This window comes from Cyprinodon variegatus, unplaced genomic scaffold (genome assembly GCF_000732505.1).
Source record: "Cyprinodon variegatus isolate N-32 unplaced genomic scaffold, C_variegatus-1.0 Scaffold924, whole genome shotgun sequence".
NCBI lineage: Eukaryota > Metazoa > Chordata > Actinopteri > Cyprinodontiformes > Cyprinodontidae > Cyprinodon > Cyprinodon variegatus.
The window spans coordinates 258,812-286,334 of NW_015151377.1; the positions used below are offsets into that span (position 1 = coordinate 258,812).

The 27,523-nt window shown below is 34.8% G+C and overlaps 1 pseudogene; it reads left to right on the forward strand.

Annotated features, from left to right (window-relative positions):
* Positions 1 to 27,365, forward strand: LOC107099957 (annotated as a pseudogene).
* The last annotated feature ends 158 nt before the right edge of the window (positions 27,366 to 27,523 follow it).

Here is a 27,523-nt window from a genome sequence, read left to right on the forward strand (position 1 = left end):
AGACACACTGAATGGAGGAAACCGCAATCTCATGGCATGCTTAACAAATAACTCACTGGAGCCAGGTGAACGGTGAATTAGGAGTATTAGAAAAGCGCAGGTGAACATCTTTACGCAGAGATGCCGCCCAAAAAAAAGGTAAAACTAACTGGATTTTCTTGTTTTATTTTATTCTATTTTTTTTCCTACCTGTACCAGTGTGTGTTTCTAAATGTGCTGAGCAGGAAGCAGTAGAAAAAGCACCATCTGTTGCACAGGGCGTTAATCCTGTCTGTGAGGCCTTTGCGCATCATTGCACTCACTATAACGCGCAGGAGCAGAGAGTTGCGTTTCCACATGCTTGTATCATCCTATGTTTCCTGCTGAATGACAGGCAGTGTTGCATAACTAATATTCCAGGGATCAGAGTGATTTAATCTTTTTCTGTGGTGTTTCTCTCTCTTGGATGGAGTTTCACCTTCCAGCAGGACAACAATCCTTAACATGCAGAGCTACAGTGGAATGGTTTAGATCTAAATATTTTAAGAATGTGTTTGCAATAAATTTTCGGAAAATGTCTCTAATCTGACTGAGCTCCAGCGCGTTTGAAAGCAAATTAAGGAACATTTCTCTGGATGTACAAATCTGAAACAAAAATAAACAGCTGCAGCCTAACACATTTTTTACAGAAATGATCCTAATATGAACACTTTTAAGATCTTTTATTTCTCAAAGAATATGCATATGTTTGTTTTATCACATGAAAATTCCACCATATTGCAATTAAATTTGTGATTCTAACAGTAGCAATTGTAAAAAAAAAAAAAAAAGAAAAAAAAGAAAAAAGCAGTTGCATAACCTTGGAAGACACTATGTTGTGAACCTATCTCATTTTCTTTTTCTTTCTTTCTTTCTTTTTTTTTTTTAACCAAGTTCAAAACAATATCAGACAACCTGCTTATTGATTATATTTGAGGGAAAAATTATTGCTTCATTGCAGGTGCATTTCTTGAACTGGGAGAAAAAAACTAAACAGAAAGAATAATGCTGGATGGCCTACTGTCTTAGATTGCAGGGTTGGCCAACTACTTGTTACTTAATAGGAAAAGCCTCTTATTGGTTGTCACTAGGGTATTACATATCTGCTCCACTCCGAAGCAGACAGTAGTGCAGCATGTTTCAGAGTTGTCTGCAAGATTTCAGGTTCTGTAGTTAGACATGTTTTCACTTTAAATGTTCTTTTCACTTTAAATGTTCTTTCCAAGAAATCTTTTTTTTTTTTTTTTTTTTGCCCTGTGCACAGTATGTATGCAAATTACAAATGCATGATCTCCTTTTGGTGCTTATGATATACAGTTTTCAAGGTGCATATAGTTTCAACTAGTGATAGCTCCTATACTGTATATTCAAGAAATTATCCTAACAAGAACAAAAAACAGATCAGTCAAACAAATAATCAGATAAAAAAAATACTTTTTAATTTTTTGTTATGTTAAACAAAAATTATTGGATGACAAAAAAGTGGAGGGCTTGACCTAAGCATATTTAACTTGATAGAAAATTACATAAAGAAATAAGCACAGTAATGTTAGGTCTTTCTTGAGCTAAAACTCTCTCAATGGAGATTGAACATTCCTTGTCATGTTTTCAGAAAGATACAGGAGAAACCTTTAAAAAAAAAAAAAGAAAAGAAAATGGCCTCTTATTGATGGTTAGACAAATAATAAGATCAATCAATGTCAGATTAACCCATTAATAGATAGTGTGTATCCAAAATCTTTACAAAAAAATGTCAATCTTTCTACCAATACTAGGACCTAAGGCTTTGTATATCACAAGAGCCAGACAGTCAGGCATCAAATTAATTTGATTTAATTAATTTAGCACGTGTGTGCTAAAGGTGCTTGAGTTTGTGCACACGTAGTCATAGGAAGCAGAGTTGGTCTGTGTGGAGTTTGCATTTGTCTCTCTGGCCCTAAATCCTAGATTGACGCATGCTATCTTAATCTCCTTACACAGAGACAATCAGAGACCCGGACGGAAACAAACAGTGAATGAGAGAGAAAGCTCAGAACAGACACAGTTTTTTCCTTTTAATATTTATTTTCTTATTTCTCATTCTCTGGTGGTATGTTTTTTTGTTTAAGCTACAAGCCCTTTTTTCAATAACTGCTAAACTGACTACAGTTCTAACACTACCATTATCATATTTTCCCACATATTGCAAATTGGAAAAATCATTTGTTCTGTGTGCGGTTTTCAGTCTGCAATAATACTATGTTAATATTTTTGACACATTTTAACAGAATTTTGTTATGATTTTGTGTACAATAATCAGGTTACCATATATTTTATAGTCTTGCATTGCTTTGTAAAGAGTTTACATGGTGTTTTTATGATCCCAGTTTATTGAATCATCTGTGAAGAATGTCTGACAAAAGTCTGAACCAGAGATTTCCCACTTCTCAATTTGAAGGACTTGAAGGATCTGCTTCTTACATGTTGGAGGCAATTACCCAACCTTCAGTGGTTTATTGCTGTCCTTGGTAGGTCAGGCCAGTTTTGGTAGCAAAACCAACACAATTAGGCAGATGGCAATAAGGTTATGAAAAATAAGTTCTAGCATCATAAATGAAAATAAAAACAAGTGGCAAACTGTCAAACTGCCTTATCTTCTCTACAGTAGCATCAGGTATGGGCTGTAGAGCCAGTCTCCTTAAGAAAGGAAGCAAGACAGCTGATGAAATAGTATTTTGAGAATAGTGGATTAGAGAGCACGCATTTTTAAATGAGGACCCATTAATGTCCATAGGTCTGTGAGGCCAAGAAATTGTCGCAGTTTCTGAACTAACCTTACCAAAGCAAATTAACTTGCAGATAAACAATAGTATTATTAGAAAAGGTAATATTATACCCTTCAATGCAATAAAAAAGAAAAAAAACAATACACAGTGATCTGGGCTCACTTCCAGGTAGTGGGCTATATTAGTCACAATTAGTATAAGGTTACAGTGACTTTAATAAATAGCTTTAAAAATCCTTTGATAAAACTTTAATCATTTACTACCATTAAGCTCCCTTAAATATATCTGCTGAATAATAATTTTATATTTTTCTTCTAATTTTGAAATAATACTCATAATTTCATTGAACCTGAGAACAAATGTTGATGGTGCACCCGTGAACGCAGTTGTGTAATTGATGCATGTATGCATAAAAGAGGAGACAAGCTGGCCTGGTCAATGAGTGGGTTTACTGGAGTTATTTTACCATTTTCTTAAATAAATTATGAATAGGCCAATAACTGTCTTCGGCAAACATTATGTTGACAGTGAAGTCAAAGGGGAAGAACAAAAGGTGTCAGAGTTATCATTTATTTTATTGTTGCTTTTTATTGTAGGTCTAAATGAAAGCTCCAGATGTTATTCATTAAAATGTTATAGAATTACGTATGATTAACAGAAAACAATTTTCATTCTCTAAATGCTGAAGAAAAGTGTTTCTATGTATTGTACAATATGTGTACTCAATACTTTGACATGGCTCCTCTTGTACATTTTACAATATAAATGCACGATTAACGAATAACATCTTCAGCTTATGGCCTTGCTATTTTAAGGAAATTGACATGGCTGTAATGTATTTTCCACTTGAACCAATGCAAAGTGATGCCCTGCAGATTTATTTACATTCTTGATGTTTACTGATTGGTCAGGGGGGCGGTGTTACTATTTTTTTAATAATTAATATTTTCAAACATTAAATGATTTTACACTGGGCTTATTGTATATATAAGTACTGAGCCAAGAGTAGGTAGCAGCTTATCTTTATATGTGCTGCAGCTTGTATCCTTGCATTCAATACGGCATTGCTTTTCTCTCTCCTGGGAGAAGGTTAGTTCATCTAGCTGCCCACAGCATTTATTGGAGCTCCTCTTTGAGTCTGACAATAACATTAAAAGTTACAGACTATTGCTCGGATGTATCTGCAGACTCTTGGGGCACCTTGCTATTAAGGATCCCATCCCCACTGAGATAAAATTCTATTGAAATGGAAAATGAAGTTATGTGAATTGAAGGGACACAACGTTTCCTGACCTGAATGTATAACTTACCAAAGGTAAAAGGGCATAGGAAACTTTCATCTGACCTGCAGTGTTGGTTCTGGTGCCTTTCTCCCTTCTCTGGACAATACTTCATAAACTGTTTCAGGTTTTGGTCATTTGGATTTTCTTGTTGTTGTACATTGTGTTAGTACTGTAGGTGGTGTGGGGCACATGCAAAAATCTGCCAAGCTCCTAAGACCTCTTTTTCAAACTGAAATGCCAAATTTCTTTTATCTGAAAAGAGGAATCTAGACCACTAAGTAACAGTCCAGCTTTTTCTTTTCTTAAGCTTTCTGATATTGTCTTAGCACAGGAAAGGGGACAGCTGTGGTCCATTTCTTCTACTTGTATAGCACTTTTTTAAGCCAGGAGACTTGACCAAAGTGCTACACACTAGATTCAATCACCCATTCATGGTGATTGACTCATAAGGTAAGTTACATTGTAGCCATCGAGGCTGTCGTATACTTGTGTATTGCCCAAGTTCACTGAAAGCCAGAGAACCCTTGCAGAAAAAACTCTGACATCGAACACTACTGTCGCCCTGGCTACAATCCACATCGTTTGAGTCTCCCCCAAGCTCTGCCTACTAAACCCTCTCAAGGCTGCATGAATTCCTGTTAATTACACTTAATTTCCTTCTGTTCTAAACATTGTTTAATTGACAAAGTTCTCTGAATGGTTGTGAAAATACACACCCACTTCCATTATCTCTAATATAGAAATAACCCTTATGTTTGCATTTCTTAAAGATCCATTCTACATTTTAGTTTGTCCTCTTCGGTTATAACAGTGCTACATGTCAGCCAGCTGGCTTTTGGTAACTCAATGCCTCTGATTATTTCAATTTAGGGACAGCTTTCATCTTTCCAATGAAAGGCTTCTTTCCTAATGCAGTTCTCTGGCACATGCCAAAAGAGCCGTGTAAACACTTTTGAACAGAGAAGAGTCACCTTCAGACTAAACATCATGGAATCCAGCTTTGCTTACTCACATACTGTATCTTCCACCATCTTCTGCCTATGCCTTATGTGCATACCTAATCATGATAAAACAGTTCTATAGTTCTTCAGAGTGGACAGATGCAGATAGTATAACTGGCTAAAATACAGAGCTGTATAAAGTACTTTAAAAAACCCAACTAAGTAAAAGCAACTTAACAGAAAATTAATTTGGAAAAAGTAAAAGTCACTTGTGACAAAAGTACCTAAGTAAAAGTCAGAAAATTGTTCACAATTATTAGGAAAGTAAAGGTAAAGATGCTACCTATTTCCGTACTTAAAAGAAGTGCAGAAGAAGCAAGATATACTGTTATTTTATTGATCCCTTTACCTCACCTGGGTAAAATAAAATCAGCTAGAATTTGTTGAAAACAGTAATGTTCATAACAACAGAAAATAATGCCACAGCCTTCGTGTAGAGTGCCATGCATCCACAGCTGTGCTGGCCTCCTGAGAAAAATAAGTTATTTCTATAAGAATACAATGAAATGTGACCACTCTGTCTTAAAGAGACATTATTTATGTTTTTTCTGAAAAATATCATTAAAATCGCCCTTTTATTTGACCCTTTACGACTAAAACATGGTCTTAGTCAGTAGTTTACTGCCGATGAATCTTTAAGCCTGTAACCTATTTTTCTTGAATTTACTTTGGGTCAGGTTTTCCCGCACTGTTCAGGTGATGTGACATCAAGTCCATGTTAAATGGATCCCACCTAGCAAACAATCAAAGCATTATATTCAAGATGGAATTTGTGAGTCAGAATACACAGCATCCAGCTCAACTAAGATAACAATGACAACTCCATGTAAGTGGAAAAAAGTAAAAAAAACAAAAACCTTTTCAAGTACGAGCTCAAGCTTCAAGAATGAGAAGAAGAGGGCTGCAGTTCTTTGTTTTGGCCACAGGGGGCAGTTTCTGTAGTAAACTCTGTAATGCCTCTTTAAAGAGAGGAAAAAAATAAAAAGTGCACTGTGTGAAAATAGCTTACAAGCAAAACTTTTCACTAAACACTACTACCAATAACGGAGAATAGTTTAGCTATAACTTGGGTTTATCAGCATTTAAGACAGTATTTTCAATAAAGTGTAGCAGTTTAAACATTTCAGTTCAGGGACATAAAATAATAATTATTTCTGTTTTTAATTAAAGGTGTACGCTGCAAAAACTTGACAAAGAACATTGTGGTGCATAATCATCACCAACTAGTAAGAGGCGTCAGTTTTTCTTCTGTTGTTCACTTGCTTATTGCACATAAACCAATTATTTCATGATAAACTCTGGTCATACTTACTTTTCAGTGTGTAGCAGTGCCTTAGATTCTTAAGTAAAGAGCTAAAAGTAAAATGTTTATTTCTCTTATTGTTACAAAAAAAGCCTAGACCTCAAAAATGCACAAAAAGTACAGAACCTTCGAAAAAATAATAATTAAGTACTCTAAAAAATGAATTTAGTTACTCAACAACGGACATAAAACTAACAAGTTTTAAAATATGTACGTGCTGTACAAAATGCACAGGCCAATAAAACAGGCAATTATGTTCCGTAACTTGAAAATCTTCATGAGAAAAAAGTAATTAGAAATAAATGTCTTCCACTTAAATGCATTTTTTTGTGTTTACTTTTGCTCCCTAGAAGTCCTATCACAGGATCAGTCTAATTGAGGTCTAATTTTGATGGCTCAGGCTCCATGGGGCATCGGTAGTTTTTGTTCAGGTCATCATTGTAGATCCCCTCCTGTGGTGATGAATATTATCCTAAAACTATTTAGTATTGTTCATGCAGTAGCAATGAATCAGCATTGAAATCAAGCTCAGAACATTGTGTTTTTGAGTTCTTGAGGCTTCTAATCTCCCTGATCGTTCATTCTTCACCGCCAAGACAAATACAAACCTTTTAATTACAGAGACATTAGATTATTGAATCCTTACAAACACCCTTTTGTTTATTTTCAGCTGAAAACATTATTAAAGCTAATTTTATACCAGAGATAACAGGACTCACATCTACTTTCCCTCTCCATTGCTTTTGTGTGAACACACAGCTTTGAAGCTCAGAAACCTGGAAAACATGATGCCTTTATAGAGCTGCTCATGCTTTCTGATTTTCTCTTGACAGTTGCTTTTTAGCCCTGGCTGCTGATGCTCCCTGAAATGCTGAGTAATATGTACAGTAGCAGCCATTCCAAATGTCCCCCTTTTACCTTAATGGGCCCGGCTGGTCCCCTACCATTCCCTTTTTTAAAAAACAATCTCTGTACTAAAATATTCTTTCTGTCATGATTTGTGGACATTAAGATCTAATGATAAGTACCTTATCCTGGTCAGACCCTGTAATTCAGTGAAAGGGTGGAGTTGGAGTGAAAAACTATGCACACTCAGCTGAAGGAGGGGGTCACTCCAGTGGCTGGAGGTTGGCTGCCATTCGGCTGAGGTTTGACTGGAAAGGACCATTTTGAATGGAATCATTTTCAATAAATTAGAATGAGTTCTGAAAAGGCTTGTTTGTCAGGTTAAAATCCCTCCTTTAAAATTACTGTTAACTAAGTATTAAACATGCATTTGATTTATTGTATATCACATAGCTTTACCAGGATTTTTTTATTTGCCTGGTGTAATATTCATTAAATGTAATTTTATTAGCTGTATGCAGAAAATCCTCCAAAATTAACATGAATTCAAATCTTTAATGATCACTGGTTTGTAATTAATTTATAAGAAGTTTCACTTTGTGAAATTAGTTTTTCAAATGAACTTTTCATTATGTTTATTTGATATGAGTGCATCTGTTTTCACTTTTATCTTTACTCTGCTGTTACTTTGCATCTGGTAAATCATGTCTCATAAATAATGTGATTCTAAATTGATATTAACCCTATTGCAATCATTTTAATTCAAATAAATACTATTACTATGAGTACATTTAAATAAGGGGACTTCAGCACAATAAACCTAAGTAAGACATGTCTAATTCGGTGGGGCTGTTTTGTACTGTTGGCTGGGTGAAGTTGGCTTGCAGGAGAGGTGAGTGCTGTGCGAACAGATGTCCACACTGGGGATGGATAAACAAAAAGAGATGATTGGGCCTATTTTGTTCCAGGGGAATTTTGTTTCTATTGCTCTTGGTGACGGTTTTAATTATTTTAAAATTGTTACCATACTATTCTTTTTCATTACAGGTTCCACATTTGATTATTAATTTTCTAGATACCATCTCTAACCTAGGTGTAAAACATTTGGTCTTTTTTTTCAGAAAAAAATCTACAGGGTTATTAGGTATTTTTCCCCTATTCCTAACAAATCTTTAACAAAATGTATCTACTATTCAATTCATTCCAAAAAAAAAAAAAAAAAAAAAACCCAAAACCACTGTATTCTTTTTTTTGAAGTTGAAGACGTTTCGCTTCCCATCCAGAAAGCTTTTTGTGTGGAGCTCCAGGCCTATAAAATGGCCTGATAAAAGCCATGTTATGGCTTAAATAACATGCAAATTGAACTGAAACAGGTCCAACCCTTAGTATTGGAGAGTCATTAAGGTCGTTGTTGGACTGCTAGTTAAACTGAAACTGGCCCACGTCTCTGTAATAGGGAGGCGTTAGGGTCGTTATTGGCCTGGCTTACAGAAGCAATGTTTTGGACACCCGCATGTAATGAGGATTGAGGTGATAGTGGGAAGGAATCAAATCATCTATTCAAATTTAAGAAAAAGTACTCATCTTCTAGTTTTCTTTTTTTTTATATATGTAATTTTATATCCAAAGATGTTGACCATGTAAGCTGTGCTTTTAGTGTTTATTTCACTTTCTCAAAGAGACATGGTACTTGATGTGCTACTTTCAGAAATCAGTTGCAATAATTTTATGCCACTGTTTAATAGGGTCTGGTATTTAATTGTATTTGCGATATAATCTCAAGTCAACAAAAAGCAATTTTCAAATCACAGAGACACTCAGTTTTGATCATGGATTCATTTAACAGGATCAAGATGGCAATTCTAGGCTTACAGTGGGTTTGCTGCAGCTAGCATGCAGATCCATGCATGTAAATAGATGTAAACACTTTAATATTCAACAGACAAAGTAAAGTCACGCCACAATTGACTCAGGACAAACAAACTTTCATAGAAACAATGACAACCTGTAGCGAAGCACCTACATGCTTGTGGTTGGTGCAAAGGAAGTTCTGAATAAAATCACAATTGCAAATTTGGTTGAAAAACAAGATAACAACATCTGATTTTGCCGAAATCATTAAGCCTTATTGTTTAACTGTGTCAGAAAACATGCAGTGGTGAAATAAAAATCACCAAACTCATACCTAGATTTTTTTTTGTCCTTTATTCTAAATTTAACTCCTAAGCCTGCACTGCTCTCTACTGCTACCTGTGGTCTCTCCATATCCTGAGAAAGGCAGGAGCCTTCAATGGCAAATAAAGCAAATTAGTCCTGGATGGAAGGGCATACTGTTGATATAGAATGCAAAGGAATATCCTGAGTCTGCACTGAACGATATGCCAACATCATGGATATGACACAGAGGGCATTCGTTACCATGTCTTTGATGGAACAGTCTAATCTCTTGGACTCTAGCACATCATTTGAAGCATGCAGGCAGGGAATCTTTGACAATGTTTGGAAACTAAAGCCAAGTTCACTGAGCTGAGTATCTTAAAGTAATTCAAAGAGACTTTATTAAGATAAAAAAAAGCTCATCAGTGACACATTTAACCAGTGTAAAACATTTTAGAAAGAATAGTTTAGTTTAAGCACTGGAGGAGTTGATTTTTCTCTTTTTCTACAGTCAAAAAGAAAGAGAAAATATAAAGACCTCTGCTTTAATGAGAGCCAACACTTGCAGTTAACACTATACATTACTGTTTTTGCCTTACAGCAAAAATGTCCTCCAAAGGTTTGAAAATTTACATGTTCTCCTAATTCATGTTAGTGTCTCTTTGAGTTACTAGTTACTTCCCAGATTTAAAAAAGACATACCTGTCCCACAATGTTATGCTTACCTGTCCAGGGTAGACAAACATTGCTACTTATTCTGGTTTAGATGGAAACCTTTGTCAAATAGCTGTGCACCAAAGATACAGTATAAAATGACTGAAACCTCATATCATTTGTCCATTGCCTCATGTTTTTCTTTTGAAATTGATTTGAATATTGATTTCTGACTTGATATTTCACTTAAGCATGTGTTTTTAGCATCAGTGTAATCTCATTAAATTATTTTAGCTTAAGTTTTACTGGTTGGAGATGGATCAAAGCTTTAATTGCCTTGCAGTATACAAAGTACTGTTGATTCAGTTATTACCAAAGAGTATCCAAATAAAATAAGCAAAATGCTATTGTGCCAATAGAGATATTTTCTGACAGTGTATTTCATTACTTGAAAATGCTTCACGATACCCTCCGCCTAACCCTGTCATAATGTTCTGTTTGTTGTAGGGAGAGCGTCAGGACTCTGATATCGTTGAAGAAAGAAATGCCCAGGTGCAGCTGGAAAAAGCTAAGGTACTGTTTTGTTGTTGACTTTTGTTCAGTATCTTCAATCTTGACTTGAAAATGCGCTTTATGGAATGGCATCTCAAAAAAGTATCATGCAATGTGAAAAGGATCTGATGCAGTTTGATTAAGGAAGTGTGAACATTATTATAGTTTCCCTATAGTATCATACACATAGGAAATACACATGCTAAATTACTATAAACAGGTCATAGCCCACATTAGGGTAAGCCCATCTTTACCGTCTAAGCATTCCCTGCTAATATGTCTAAATAAAGAATTTAAAAAGATTATCACCCACAGATTTAATGTGTTCCCACTGGTGTGTAATTAACATGGAGAACCCTTCTGGTTGTAACCCTGCTGGCCCTAAAGCCTCAACTTTTTAAACTTGAGTAATTAGCAGCTTGATTTTTGTGCCACTGAACTTTGACTCTTATAGAATTAAATCAGCAACATGATTTTTAAACAGGGAAGAGCAAACCCACTCTGTGACCACCCTGCTGCAAAAATTGGAATGCAACTAGGGCTGAAACAATAAATCCTACTAATTTGATTAATCGAGTATTAAAATAATCATCTAATTTAGTAATCAAATAAGCATTAATTGGAGTATATAGATGTGAAAACATGCCTTTAGCTGATGGAGCAAAGCAATCATAGCAGTAATTATTAGCGATGCACCGATCTGACACCTGGATTGGTTATCAGTGATTCGATATCAGGCATCGCAGATCCAATTCAGGACACTTTACATTGAACAGCCTTTTCTTTCTTTTTGTGCTTTTTTAAATAAATAATATAAAATAAATTGATATCTGTGTTTTTGTTATCCTTTTTAACAATGTTTATGTCCAGGCTAAAGCTTTTCTCTCACATTGCATGATATAGGGTCCATTCATTCAACAGCTGAATGGGACTGTTATAGGATATCAGCCGATCAGTGCGTCTATAGTATTTATACCAAAGTAATTATACCAAAATAAATAAAATATATGTATAAATGTTTAAACTCAATAAAAAAAACATTTATTTGTCCTTTATTATGCAGAATTCATCAAGTGACATGCTTTTAGCTTTACCTGGTTTAAATTCTGTATAGATAATTTTTTAAGGAACCTTTTGCCATTAATTAATAATAATAATAAAAAAAATAATCAATAGTTTTTCAAAAATAAAAGTTAGTTTCAGCCCTAAGTATAACAGAGTTTTTATCAAAGATGACATAATTATTTGTTGTACTGGAAATATAACAAATGTTACTAGCAACTTTAGCCTGGGCTTTTCTGTGTCACAAATGTATTGGATATATATATATATATTTAGTATTTATATTTAGTTTTGCATTTTTAATTCTTACATCTGTTTCATGTCCTCAGTACAAGCCTGTTGCATTTGCTGTACGTTGCAACTTCTCTTATACACCAGCTGACGACGACAACGTCCCTGTGCCAGGGCAAGCCGTCACCTTTGAGGCCAAAGACTTCCTGCATGTCAAAGAGGTGAGCATTAACCAAAGAGCAGTGTGCATAGGCCTATCTAAAAAAATCTAAACGTAGAGAGAAACCCATCAATTTAGAAGTTCAGCTGAAATATGAAACTTATTTTGTAGAAATTCTTTATAAACATATTCACAGATTAATGCATGTGATTTGTTTAAACATGAAGCTTAATTCTTTGCATTACCTTTTTTAAACTTATGTAGTCCTTACATTTAAATATAAAATTTGCAGTTTGAAGCTGTATGACAAAATCATTAACTTTAACAGGAATATAAGCTTAAAAAAATCTATAAACAATTTTTGTACAAGTATGTGCTTTCACTTGTTAAATGGAATTACTGGTATACATTAACTGTTGATAATCTAAGTTACTGAAATATATATGTGTTGAGAGGCTATCATGAAATATAATAAAGCTATATCATGAAGTTAATTAATTATGCTGAATCCAATTACATTTACATTACCATTGTGATTTTTACTTTGAAAATGGAAGAAATTCAACAATGAGTGGTGGATTGGCCGGCCAGTGAAGGAGGATGGTGTAGTGGGCTTCGTCCCGAGTCCGGTCAACCTGGAAACCATTCTGATCAGAAGAGAAGTACAAGCCAGGAAAGCTGCCAAGGCCTTGGCTAGGTATGTAAAAAAGGCTGCTTGAATTACAGTGTTTTGATACAGTGATCAGTTAATAGAGTCCTTCAATATTGGCTCATTTTAAATAGGTCCTAAGCAAGAAATGTTGGAAAATAATGTTCAGAGGTGTGAAATGTCTTTGAGAATCAATTGCAATGAGATCTGCTTATATTCTACAACAAATGAGTCGTTAGTTTCAAACTATTCCTAATTTGTCTGCTTTTTTTAATTAACAACCAGGATCAACTTATCTGCAAAAGTAGATTAGGTTAACACTATTTTTGCATGCGAATGAAGCAATGAAACAAGCCAGAATCACAGCTGTAGAAAGAGAAGGTGTGTGCAAGAAGATTCCAAATATGGCCTGATGTTTACAACTCTGACACACTTTTCACAAACTCAGTACAAACTAGTTTGCAACATATTAAAAGGGCCACACGACTTACACTAGCAAAATAAAAGACTGAATATAACAGAATAGGATTTTGTTTTTTATTGTTACTATGACATTTTCGATATTCCATCTCATGATTATTACAGTAGGTTACTTGTTCTTTATAAGTTGCTAAGTTATTACAGTTTCTTAAAATATAAAGATAACACGTATAACGTTTTAATGTTAATTGTGGTTAACATTAAGATTGTGGTTGCCTAAATCAACACTAGGTAACTTTTGATCTAAGCATGTTGTGTCAATATACAGAACTTGGTGGGATTCAATTGTCTGTGCGGGCTGCTCTTCTCTCTCTTCTCAATCACTCGCCTAAACTTGAGCAGATCAAATCTGTCACTGAATAAGCAGCACTGCTTTACAACAGTCTTAACTATCCTTAAACATTAGAGCTAATCAAGCTAAAAGTTTTTTTTAGGTAACAAAACAGGTACGACACTTATCCGATTAGACAGCTTTGGAGTGGTGAATGTGACCTTGTCTTTACAAATAACACATGATTTCTCAATCTGTTGGTTCAAAGTGGTCTGCTATAGGATTCCTAAACACAGGGGGGTGCTATTTAATTTTTTATCAGGGCACTACTACCAGTAGCTTTTAGGGACAGTAAACCCTCAATTTCTAGGTTTAGTGCCTCTAGTGGCTATAAGGCATTGGAATGTATAACTGTGTCTTTATAAGTGCATCCATGATACAACTGTACTCACATGCAAGTACATTTGATTAGGCATAATTATTTTTGTACTATTAATTAAAAATATCCAAATGAAATTGAAGAGAAAAACCCCACTATGAATAAATCTTTAAAGACGTTTGGTCATTTTAGCCCCTTCAGACAAAAACAATCTGAGATGAGTCTGCAAAGTGGCAGCTTAAGATGAAGGCACTAGCATTATGCATGCATATTTATAAAGTCTAAATGAAACATTTTTTACTGCAAAAACACTGATCTAGAGCTTTGTGAAGATGTGAAATTTTATCAAACCTCTACTGACTAATTCCAAACTACTCTCTTGTTTCAGCAAAGCAGCATCCCAAGCAACTCAAGATATGAACTCAAAGAAATACACTCCTCCTTCACAAGGTCAGTTTGTACATTGACTACCATATATATATATATATATATACAGGTGTAAGCTATCCCGGATAATAATTCAATTGACTTTGGCTTTTCTGTATGTGAGCAGCCAACCAGCAAGTGAAAAAGAAACCGGTGAGTGATCAAGATAAATTGCATCTTCAAAGAAAATACTGTTTGCCTTTGATATAAAATGTCCACATGATTTGTTAGTATCTAACACCAATACCATCTAATACCAAATGCCACCTAATACCAAATGCCACCTAATACCAAATGCCACCTAATACCAAATGCAAAATGTTGAGAAGTGCTTGCTAGCAAGAACTTTTTCCTATTTTGCAATTTCTATTAGATCTCGCTAGCAAGCATTTCTCACTATTTTTGCATTTGGTATTAGATAAAATAAAGATACAATACTCTCAGGAATAGATTAAGGAGGAATTAGGCCCTGGTTTATGCATAAAAGATACATCACATTGGAAGGTGGGTATATCTCAGAGTTGAGGATTTTAAGCACTATTGATATAACCCTTGTATTTATCCTTAATAAAGGGTCTTTTCAAAAGTCCTTTTTTCAAAGTTCCTTTAATTTTAATGTCCTAATACATAGTTCTGCAAAGATTGTGGCAATATTGTCCCTGAAATACAAACAGGAGTGGAACGGAACTTAAAGCACGCTGTTTTTACTGTTGCTCATGTTTACAGGCAGTGTAAAGACTGGGGGAATAAGAAAATTTTTTCAAATTGCTCTGCATTGGTCAACAACAAATTAATAAATGCCTAATGGTGTTAAGGACATTTTACATGGAAATAAAATGACTGTAAATGTCAAACTGTATATTACAAAGTTTGCAAAACAGGCACTAACAAAAACAATAACAGACAATCGATCCCCGGGAACCAGGCTACTGTCATGATATGTCCCTGAAAACAACATACAGTAACATCTCATACTTCTGGGAGCTCATCTAATTTACTTATTTATGCGTACATTTCTCTGGAATTTAAAGATTAATTTGGTTTCGGTTCTTATTCTTATCTCATTTCTTTTAGATTGCAAATAAACTTAGAAATCATAGAATTTTCAGTTTCCTGCAATATGGGCATATTATAGTATAATACTGTATTTATAGTATAAATGGGCCACGGTCCCATTTGGTAAAATTTGCTGATATTTTTTTTTGGCCAGAATGAAAACATAACATATATGGTTGAAAATAAGAGATGAGAAACCAAAATGCTTTGGAGTTTTTCTTTGACAAACAGCTTATAAAAGACATCTCATTCCAAGTTTGCATTGTTGGCTGAGCAGAAAGAGTAACAGATATTAAATATACAGTTTTTGTTCATGCAGCAAACCCAAAGCATAAATTAATAAAACTTGTTGCTTTCTTCTTTTCCCTTAAAAAGAATATAACAACTGAATGTAACAATTAAACAATGTTGTAAGTTGTCTGTTCATCCTCATATGAAAGCCAAGGGGTTTAATAAAAAGGCCCTTTGCTTATAACAAGATGCCCCCTCCCCCTATACAATCCTTTTGCGTCTACAGGGCGAGCAGACGGCCATGTATGACGTAGTGCCTACTATGCGTCCCGTGGTTCTGATGGGACCATCCCTTAAGGGCTTAGAGGTGAGCTTTCTTTAACTTTTCATTCAGTTCACTTTGTTATTTTTTTCATTTCAAAATCTCTCAACAAATGTAATCTAAATATGTTTTCCAAGACTACAAGGTACAATTCATATCAGATTGCAGTCATGCTTGAAAACTTACATACTCTTCCATTAAAGACAGAACAAAATCAGCTGCCAGTGAAATAAATAAAAATTGGCAAAAGGAATTAATAAACAAAATATAAAAAATAGTAATCATGACAATAACATATATATGTATATTGTCATGATTACCATTACATATGTGTTCTGCAACTGTTTACATGTGATTTTTTTTCTTATTAAAATTGTTAAATTCAAGACTAATATTTCATGACTAAATTTAATAACTTTATCCTTTTTTTTTTTACTTTTGTGCTATTTGAATTACTAGTCTTATTTATTATCTTTTATTGTTTCTTACTGTCAATGGCTTTGTAGGCATCATTCAATGAGAGCAGGAATATGGGATCATTAAAAGGGAAAATGTCGTGTTTAACATCCTGCAGAAACAGGCTAAATAAGAGCAGCCGTCTGTCACGACTGGCTGGAGCAAATAAAGTAGAGAGAAAAAAAACACATACTAGTCCTGGCCCTTTTTTTTAAGGAGTCAGTGGAGATCTAGGAAATAGATACAAGCAAACAACAACACACACAGATGAGAGTCCTTTCAGCTACTCCCTCATTCAGGGGTCGCCACAGCATGCCATGATCCTGCACACAGACTTGGTTGAGTATCCATTCAGATAATAAAAAGAGGAATCACCTCATGTATACCTTCCATACAAAGAAAATGAACACGGATCAAATTTAATGGTATCTGCAAACAATTGATAGAAAGAGCAGGAGAAAACAGCCAAGAGAGTGTTAAGGTACAGCACCTACAATAACAATCTAGCAAACCAATTCCTTTTTTATTTCTAAAATTCCAGGTCACTGATATGATGCAAAAAGCACTTTTCGACTTTCTAAAACATAGATTTGAAGGGAGGTAAGTTATTCTTCAATTACATATTTTAAACCTCTCTTTCTTCAGACTGTGAAATAATGCTTGTTATTTGTGTGCTCTCTAGGATCACCATTACGAGGGTCACAGCGGACATCTCTTTGGCTAAACGCTCTATCCTCAACAACCCTGGAAAGAAGGCCTTAATTGACCGGACCAACACACGCTCTAATTTAGGTACGTAGTTTAGCATCCATCTCTGCAGCTAGCCAATTTTTCTTTGAGGTTTTCACTTTTTATTTGAAATACATGTGCAAAGACATGAGTCCAACTGCATCATTCAAGTAAAATACAACTATGTCGGTCCTAAAATAAGTTCAGATAATATCATTCTAGAACTTCTGCCAGCTCTTGTGGAAATGCCGGATATTTGAAGTTCTGTTATATTTTATTCATTTGATTTGAATTATTTAAAGATTAATGTATGTTTTTTGTTTCATCACTGTTACAACTGATACCTCACCCTCAGTGCTAGAAAGTTAAGCACAGAATCTGAGACCTTGATGGTTGTTCTGTTGTTTGTGTGTAACTCTCTGGGCCACTTCAAAATGTAAAATCTTTGTCAAAGGCAGAGGCAAATTTATTTGTATAGCACGATTCAGTAAAAAGACAATGCAAAGTGCTTTACATGATTAAAATATAGGAAAAGAAAACAGAATCAAAGCAAGTAGGAAAAATATAAATAAATAAAAGAAAAGAAAAGAAAAAAAATGCAGAAACAAAAAAGAACATTAAAAACAGTTGGACTAAAAAAATAAAATAAAGTTAAACTAATGATGTTTCAGTTGAACTGTTTAACTAGAACAGTCGAAGGCAATTCTAAACAAATGTGTTTTTAATCTTGATTTAAAGAAACTCAGGCTTTCCGCACTTTTACAGTTTTCTGGAAGTTTGTTCCAGATAAGTGGAGCATAGGAACTAAATGCTGCTTCTCCATGTTTAGTTCTGGTTCTAGGCATGCAGAGCAGGCTGGAGCCAGAAGACCTGAGTGGTCTGGAGGGTTGATACACTGATAGCAAGTCTGTGATGTATGTAGGTGCTAAGCCATTCAGAGATTTATAGACTAACAGAAGTATTTTAAAGTCTATTCTCTGAGATACAGGGAGCCAGTGCTTATTATTATACTTTTTTCAAAACGCAGGCCGTTTTTCAAAGTCATCAACAACACTTCAATCAGATAAACCAGAGAATTTAAATGAGCCACATTTTCATCTAATATGTTTGCAACTCCAAGATCAAGATAGATGTTTTTGTTTCACAAAATGTTTCATGAAGCTGCTTTGCTATTCATTTCTTAATTAGCAGAGGTTTCTGACGCTTTTTGTTGTGTCTTGCTCAGCATCTTTCAGTGTTGAGAAGCTACAGACATAGCCATAATAAAAGTGTGTGCCTTTATTTGTAAAAAAAAAAAAGTAAAGTAGGAAATAATGTGAGAAACAATAGTTCACTATGCTTTGCAAAGTGAACCTTTCAATAAAATATTATTTAGAAATGTGATGTACTGCTATCCTGACTGATCTACAGCTATGCATCCCTAAAGGCATCAAGCTGTGATGCTCTATATTTTCTGATATATTTCGATCAAAACCAGCATGAACATGCTCCATTTGTCAGATTTGACGAGGAAGTTTTGAATCAATACGTCTTATCTTGTAAACAAAATGATTTTTAGATAAATTACATGTTTTATTACATGTTTTGTGACGTTATCCTGTAAGATAGTCACAATAACCTCCCTGTGTACTCCCTGATCCTTTCAATACATTCCAGTAGATGAGGAGAAAAAGGTTTGAAAAAGAGCAGGGATAAGATTTACTTGATTTTCTCTTGTCTCTCTCACTGCTGTCTCATCCCAGATACTGCTGGTATGTACGACTGAAAGCACTGGTTGTCCTTGTGTTTATGACAGCTCCACCTCCTTCCCGTTCTGCCTGTTCTTACCTTTTCAGCTGCTGCAACCCATTCTCTCCTCTTGTTTTATGGATAGGAAAAAGAAAAACAAAGAAAGAGACTTTCATCATTTTAAAAGTTATACCTAAAGTCTAGTGAAGTGGTTTGGTGTGAGTGGGTTGTCAGATACGTCAGGTAGTCTAGAAACTTGAAGTCCTTCAATGCGCTCCCTCTAGTGGCCACGATTGGATATTACTCCTCCCCTGAATTCAAGAAAGCTTGACTCATTTACCTTTGTTGATGGAAAGTATTACATTTAAAAACAACAACAAAAAAGCTGCAACATTTTATTTCAAAGCTTTTGTTGAATGCTGCCTATAAATTTTGTTCTCACTTTAAGGTATCAACTGTTATTTGCTTCGTTTAGAATTTGTTTAAGATATTATGTAAAAATAATATGATGTGATGGAAAAGGAAATAGAAACTTAAAGATAAAAACACATTTTGCTTATTATAGTGAAGCTAGGGAATGTGATGGATTGAGTTGAAACAAATTTAATATTTGGGAGATCTTGCTTTAGTATTGATATCTGCCTAAAATCGAATCATGAACTTTCCCAGCTTGCATCTAAAATCTCAGATATAAGCCAGCCCATAGATAGACTCCGCTTCTATTTAAAGTTTATGTAACCCGTTAGTTAACAATAAATAGGTCAGTTAATCTGACATATTAACTGACCTGTTGTTGACTAATGTCTGAGTTTATATCATTCCTAACATTTCACTTGAAAAAAAAAAAGCAGTAATAAAAGTATGTGATATTTATGCTGTTATCTTTTTAGGTCAATATCGAAACCGTCAATACTTAAAGCTACAATATTGGTATCGTATAGAAAATGGAAAAGTTGTTTTGCTTCATTCATTTTTTTTTTAAACAAAGAGTGAAATCAGTATAAATCAACTTCAATGCTAGGGCATTAAGAATTTAAAAGAAAGAGGGAAATAACCTTTAAGGATTATAATTGTTTTATTTTTATAGCAGTTTAAGAAAATTATTTTTCTTCTCAATTAAGAGGATAAAATAAAGTGTAAGAATAAAACATTAAAAAAAATCCAGTTCTATTGAATGATCATCTTAATTATGTTCCGCAGTATCTAAAAGTTTCCTTTGGGTTTTGGCTGCTTGTTTCGCAGTCTTTACAGATTATATTTTCTGTCTTTGTAGCTCAGATCCAAGGAGAGGTGGAGCGTATATTTGAGCTGGCCCGGAGCATGCAACTTGTAATTTTGGATGCAGACACAATTAACCACCCAATACAGGTGTCCAAGACCTCCCTTGCACCAATCCTTGTATATGTGAAGATTTCCTCACCAAAAGTATGTTACATCATTCACTACCTAATAAAATTACATTGTCTAAATCTCTGCATTTTTTGGCTACTTTTCTTTAAGAAATGTCCTATTTTAATCCTTTCTGTTTATGTTATACTCTATATGTGTTGTGAAGGTGCTGACCAGACTGATCAAGACAAGAGGGAAGTCTCAAACCAAACATCTTAATGTTCAACTTGTGGCAGCAGATAAGCTGGCCCAGTGTCCACCTGTGAGTGACATCTGCTGGAAATCTGAAAGAGTTACAACTGCTTTGCTTTGTGCTATAAGAGATGCAAATCAATGAAAGTAATGTACAGTGCAAAAAGAAACATTCTTTCTAATACCTTTCTGAACTATGTAGGAACAGATGGAGGCCAAGTCTTATAAATAATTAAAATTTATGTAACATAAAATGTAGTAAAATGAAGTGAAATGAAAGCCTTTTGTCAGACCAACTGATCCACCAATGGACCAGACTTTGCTGTAGTCACGTTTTAAGATTAAAGTTATTTAATCCGACACATCCGGAGAAATAACATAGTGGAGAATGTCCTTTCTCCAGGTGGATCATCAAAATAATTGGTCCTCTTAATTGTCAATCATTCTGGTGATATGTTCATGTAGGGCCATCCTACATGTTCTTCCCTATGTTCAGCTAACCCTATGCTGAGAAATACCTAGCTGCCAGGCATAACTTCCCCTCTCGCACACTGGTGAGAAAACAGATTAAAATATTAACAAAAAGGGAACTTTTAAACATATTCTTAGGGTTTTTATATTTCTTATTTATTAATGCCCCAACATTGAGAGTTTTGGAGCACAGATAAATAAAATTTTTACTTGTATGGAAACACGTTTCAGTTGATGTGCTACAGTCAATGAATATATGATGAATATATTCTCTGTTCAGCAGATGGCATTTCCCGATTTTGCTATCAACACCATTCTATACAGTCAACCCTCGCTATAACGCGGTTCACTTTTCACGGTCTCACTGCTTCACGGATTTGCATCATGCATTGTTAAACTTTATTGTCAAACATATCAATGGTGGCATGTCGGTTTATAAGGATCTTTTGGCCCAGAAGAAAAAAGAGCGACAACAACTACCGATAACTATGTTCTTCTCTCCAAAAAACACACCTGCAGGGGCTCCGTCAGAACAGCAGTGAAATACTGTACTGTACTGTACACGTCAGTCACTATTTGTCCTACTGTACTTTGTATTTTTTTTCATTATCATTTTTCATTTTCTCCCGTTCCAATCCGTCACAGCGGGGCGGGGCTGATCCCCGCAATATTAACCCTTCATTTCGTATTGATGATTAAAATTATTACTTATTTATTTATAACTATATTATTTTACAGCACAGTACAGTAGTTATTTGTAAAAAAAACAACAACAAAAAAACAGACAACAACAACGTTTATACCGTACTTTTATTTGTTAAACAAATGCTTGGGCCTGTAAAAAGTTTTTGTTCCTTGATTTCAATGTTGTATGGAGTATTTCATTGTATAATAACTGTAAAAAAAATAAAGGTTTCTACTTCACGGATTTCACCTATCACGGGTTCTTTTTGGAACGTAACCCCCGCGATAAAGGAGGGTTCACTGTATTATTTCTGACAAATAATTAAGAATATGTTTAAAAGTTTCCTTTTTCATTCATATTTCAATCTGTCTTCTCATCAATGGATGAGAGTTTAGGGCAATACTCTCCTGCGACAGGGGACGTAGGCTACTTCTCAGCAGCCAGGAATTTCTCTGCATTTTTTGTCGACCAACTTTCAATTTTAGGACATCCATGCATAATAAATATGAAAATATCATGAATATGTTTTATAGTTCCTTTTTTTTATTATTAGTATTTAAATATGTTTTCTTATCTGTGTGCGAGAGAGGAGGTAATTCTTGCCAGGCAGGTATTTATCGGCATAACACTGGTGAGTCCGACGCAGTGGAAAAATTGCTAATCTTCTTTTGGAAAGTAAGGATGTTGAAGGGGAGTGTGGCCTTATGGTTAGGCCATTGAGCTTGGAATTCAGAGGTTCTGAGTTCAAGCCCCACTCCCTTAGACCCTTAACCCCGGGCACCACACAATGGCAGCCCACTGCCATCCCAAAGGGATGGGTCAAATGCAGAGACGTCATGTCGTTGCTCTGTACTTGTGACAGTGTAATGACAATAAAAAAGCTGGAAAAAAAATGAGCGATGGAAACAGCAACTCTTTTGGAGAGAGCGAGTTTTTTCAAAAATTCATGAAAATCCCCCACTTTACCTTTAAGCTTTAAAAAAAGTTTCTCGTTACTCATGTTTATGAAGATGAATCATTTAGTTTGAGCTTCCTGCTAAATTTGTTACAGCAGCCTGCTTTGTTACAAACACATTAAATTCAGTGTTTTAATGAAAAAAAAAAAATCAAGTTTTATGAAAGTGTAACATTCAACTTCTAAAAGCTCTGCTTAAAGGCTACTAGTAAGTTGTAAGATCTACTTTGTAATCTGTCTATAGTCCCAATCAATCTGTAATCAAAATATATGCTTCAAGACATGACACCAACGATGTTGCACCTTTAAAGAAAACAGTAATGATAATATTTATTTACTGTAAGTCTCATAGCATATGGAGAACCATCTCTACCACATTTAAAAATAAATACAGAAAAAAAATACGTGATTGATAAATAAAGTTGAAGATTATATGGACAATAAATAAATAAGGTAATTATTACAAAGGCGAATAACTAAAGAAGCTAATTTAAAGAGATATATACGTTCATGTCTCACTGTATAATTAAATTTCTACCTACATTTATTTGTTTATTGTAGTTTGGGGGGCAATTAATTGTATGCTTATTTATTTATTTCTGTATGTATTTTTAAATCTGATCTTTATTTGACTTAATTTCTCTCAAATTTTTTATTGTCTCTAGGAAATGTTTGATGTCATCTTGGACGAGAACCAGCTGTCTGATGCCTGTGAGCACATTGCTGATTACCTTGAATCCTACTGGAGAGCCACACATCCACCAGAGATGGAGCCTGCCAATGCACTTGTTGCACAGCTGGCTGAGAACACTCTGCCTGCAACTCCAACAATTGTACCGGTGCATATCATTATAGTTTAGAACGCTGATATTTCTAAAGTTCTATTTAAAATCTCCCTCACCCTGAATCTCATCTCATTGAATTTCATCTCATTCATGTGATGTCTATATATTTGAATACATCTTAAAAAAAACAACCCTCTTTTATACACACATACCTTTTGTTATCATATTACTTTTTTCTGCTTCATTTGTACTTGTTTCCAGCAAACCATCTAACATTTTCATATTTTCTCATCCTACTACTATGCAAAGTTGAAGAAGAAATGAAATAGGCCAATAACTGGTGAGTGAGAGTTATTTAACTACCACTGTAGTTCTATTATTTTAGTAATGGTAAAAAAGGTTTGACAAGTATTGAGCCTTACTTACATAACTTTGTATGATGCCTGCAAATTCTGGACCATAATAGTTATTGAATTGGATAAGAAATAAAACAAGTTACAACTTAAGTTTAAAAAGTGTGAAATAATTAAAAGTAGAAAGCAATCAAAAGGTAGCCGAGCTTTCTATAAAATATTCTAAAATAGTGATGACATCCCAGTGGGCACCGTTACATCAATTTGATGTTAAAAAATGGTCAAGATTTTGACTTCCATGATAATTATTCTACAGAAGCTTATAGTTGTAAAAAGGTCCAACCAATAAATCAATCTAGCATCCAAATACTGCCTCATATTGCTAATAAACATATTTGAACTTAAAACAATATCTCTGCACAAAAACCTAAAATCAAATTGACGTTGATTTGATGTCTGGGAATAAGGTATTGAATTGATGTCATATTGATGTCACAAAGCATCTTGGGATAAGGGACTTTGCAACAAGCATGAAGCTATTAAAATCTTGGTTGTGTTATTCATGCTGAAAATACATGCACCATTTGACCACCAAATGTGGGGAAATGCATTATATTTCAAAAAACATTTTTGAATTACCAATTATTTTATTTTGTTTTTTATAAATTTATTTATTTTTTTTTGCAACCCGGACAAGCGCGGGTTGCAAATTGTCGGAAACTGACGAATTACCAATTATTTTCAAAGACCAATTCCTCACGGTTTATATACTTTGAAAAATAAACGTTTAAACGTAAGTGAAGTGTGATTGGACGATCGTTGTCACGTGAGTGTTGGACTTACGGTTGCCAGCCTACATTATTGAGAATCACTTCCAGCCAGAAGCTCTACCTTTTGCTGCAATTTTTGGTTTGAACGCGCTCTTCTCGGCTAAAAAAAGGTTTTTGTTGGTAAGTACATTATAGTTATATTTTTGTCATTATTAGTGTACACTGACTAATCTTTCAAAACTTTCATGCTAGCAGTTAGCCAGCTAATGCGAATGAATATGCATATAGAGATAGAGATAGATTTTAATCTTCAAAGAAACAATTCAGGACACACCCCTCCCCTCACATTTATGTGGAGGCTGTGTGCAGTGTCATATGTTCATAGATCTCTGTGCATGTGTGTATTTATGTTTTCTTTGCACCCTCTCCCACACCAACACACAAATGAGAGTCACAAGAGGAACTGACAAGTCCTTCCTTAGGTGGGGCGCTCCTCCATGTTGATCTTATACTCAAAACTTGTACAATTTGCTTTTTTTTATCTTTTCAGATTCCATTCAGCTATCACAGCCTGGAGCCAGTGAAGCTGACATTGTTTCCCGGATGGCGGCCTATTTGCGTTCAGCGCCAGACAGGAAAGGTGGTGGTGGTCGCAAGACAGCTCAAAATGTTTAATGACTGCAAAATCTATAAAGTATTTCACTTTAGTTCATTGCTGTTTTTTGTGTACAATTTATAGTTCACATATTTGTAGTTAGTTGCCTGTTAAACTACACAGCTGTTGAAATCAATGTTTTGGAATGTTTTAGAATAAAAATGTTTTGTTATACTTGTATGTTTGATCTTTGAGAGAATGCCATGGGGGAATTTTTGTAGAAAAATAGCAATTGTAGAACATCAACTTAGTTTAGATGATCCAAAAATGATTAATATTAGAACTATTGACAATATACTTTACAGAATTGCTATTTTAAAGGCCATGCATGAAACACTGCAGAACTGCAATACAGCTGTCTTGTATTTCAAACACAATTGGGTTTGTTTAGGCCATTTCCTTTTCAAAGGAACTTTTTTTTTAAATCCTAATGAAGGTCCCGTGAGGCCGCACATTTATCTAAGTAAATGAAGCCAAGTCTGTTTGCAATACAAAACGTTGCAGAATCTTTCCGTCTGTGCATATTTTTGAATGTTTTTATTTGCAAATGTTTGACATAAAAACAATGTCAAAATAACATCAATATCATTATTTGAGTGAAATTTTACAAAAGCTTGACATTGAAGTAATGTCAAAATGACATAAATAAAATCATTATTTGACATACATCATATTGATGTCAAAGGACTGATGTCAATTTGATTTACGTTTTTTGACCAAATTTTGATAACAATTTGATATCGGTGTTTGATGTCAAATTGATGTTTAATTGACATCTTTTGCCCACTGGGATGTTAAGATCAATGGTTCTCTGTGTTTTCTTTGATTACTACCTTAAATGTATGTGGAATCCTTAAGTACAAAAATAATGTCAATAGTTACAATAGAATTTAGCAATCTTATACTGTATGTATACTAAGTATTACTATACATACAGTATACAGTATTCATAAATTATTAGTGTATGTATAGTTATAATGTTGTTTGGTGTTAAGCTCCACAGCTACACATATTCTATATTTATAAATTACTGTAAATAAATAATTTGATTGTGCATTGCAGTAAATGTACATTATGGCTCTATCTGTTCAGCACTATAAATGCCGAAATATATCTGTAAATGGTCCATGCAAAGTAGTTTAATAGTTACCAATGGCGAACACTTGGGAAAGACGGGAAAAACTCAGTTTAGCCAAGGCCTGTGGGGGAATTCATGCTGGTAAGAGTTGGTTGCCAGAACTCTCAAAATGGTTATCAGCTGAAATTGATTATTGAAAAAAAAAAAAAAAAATTAGCATTTCGAGATAAAAATTTTAATTTTCCATTTTTTCATTTTCAACATTTGTACTCATCTCCCTCATGTTGTTCAATTATGTTGTGCTTCCTGTGAGCAGAGTTTGAGTATTGTATAAATGTTTCATCAATAGTTAATTGAAATTAAAGTGTTCATTTTCTTCCAAGGAGGAGCAAAAGAATAAGAAGTCAGCTGTCCCCAAGAGGAAAGGTTCACGTGAGAACCACCCAGACAAGGAGCCTCCATCAGCCCCAGATCAAGAAGACAAAGTTGAGGAAGATCTAAAGAAGGAAGAAGAGGAGCAACTTTTGAGGACAGAACCTAAAAGAACCCAACACATCCATCACCGGCACCACCACCACCGCCGGACAGAGCACCACAGCCACACCCAGCAAATATCTGGTAGTGTGAATATTAAGTCAGGCAGAGATCACAGTCAGAGGCCCCCAACGAGACACCTGCCTAAGGAGAGGGGGGATGAAATGGAAGAAGTGGTGTTTGAGGGTGTTAGTGAGGAAGAGGAGATACACTATAACCACCGTAGCCATAACCATCAGAGTAGCAACCACCACCATCACCATCATCATCAACGGCATCGTGGTCAGCTACATGACAGAGACAGCTATGAGCAGGAGCACAACGATCGCAACCGATATCAAATGCATCACCAACATATTCCTACACGGACTCACCACCCAGATCTCTATCCTGTGCACAATCATCACAACTACCACCATCAGAGCCGAGATCGAGACAGAGAAAGACACAAAGACAGGGACAGAGATAGGGATCGAGTTAGAGAGAGAGATGCCCGTTAGCGGCACAAAGATTCTCACAGGGACGAGTGACTTGTTTTTACTTCAAATAAATGCACATTTCAATGCTGTTTGCTTTATAATACCCTCATAATTAAAACATAGTCGTGATTTCAGGCATTTTTTTTATATTGGTTAATTGTTTTTTACACTTTACAGACAGCTTTGGACAAACATTCCCCAAGCTTCATATATTTTATCCTTCATCCTAATTCACAACATGTATAGTGTGTCATTGCTATCCTTTGCCAAAGTATTAATAATACATTTTTCATGCATTTTGATTAGGTATTACCCACATCCATCTCAATTTCTATAAAGTAAAAGCATTGGATTCTGCAGGTTCCTAGTAAGAACTCTGGAAATGTTTACATCAAGGGCCTCATGTACGAATTGTCCA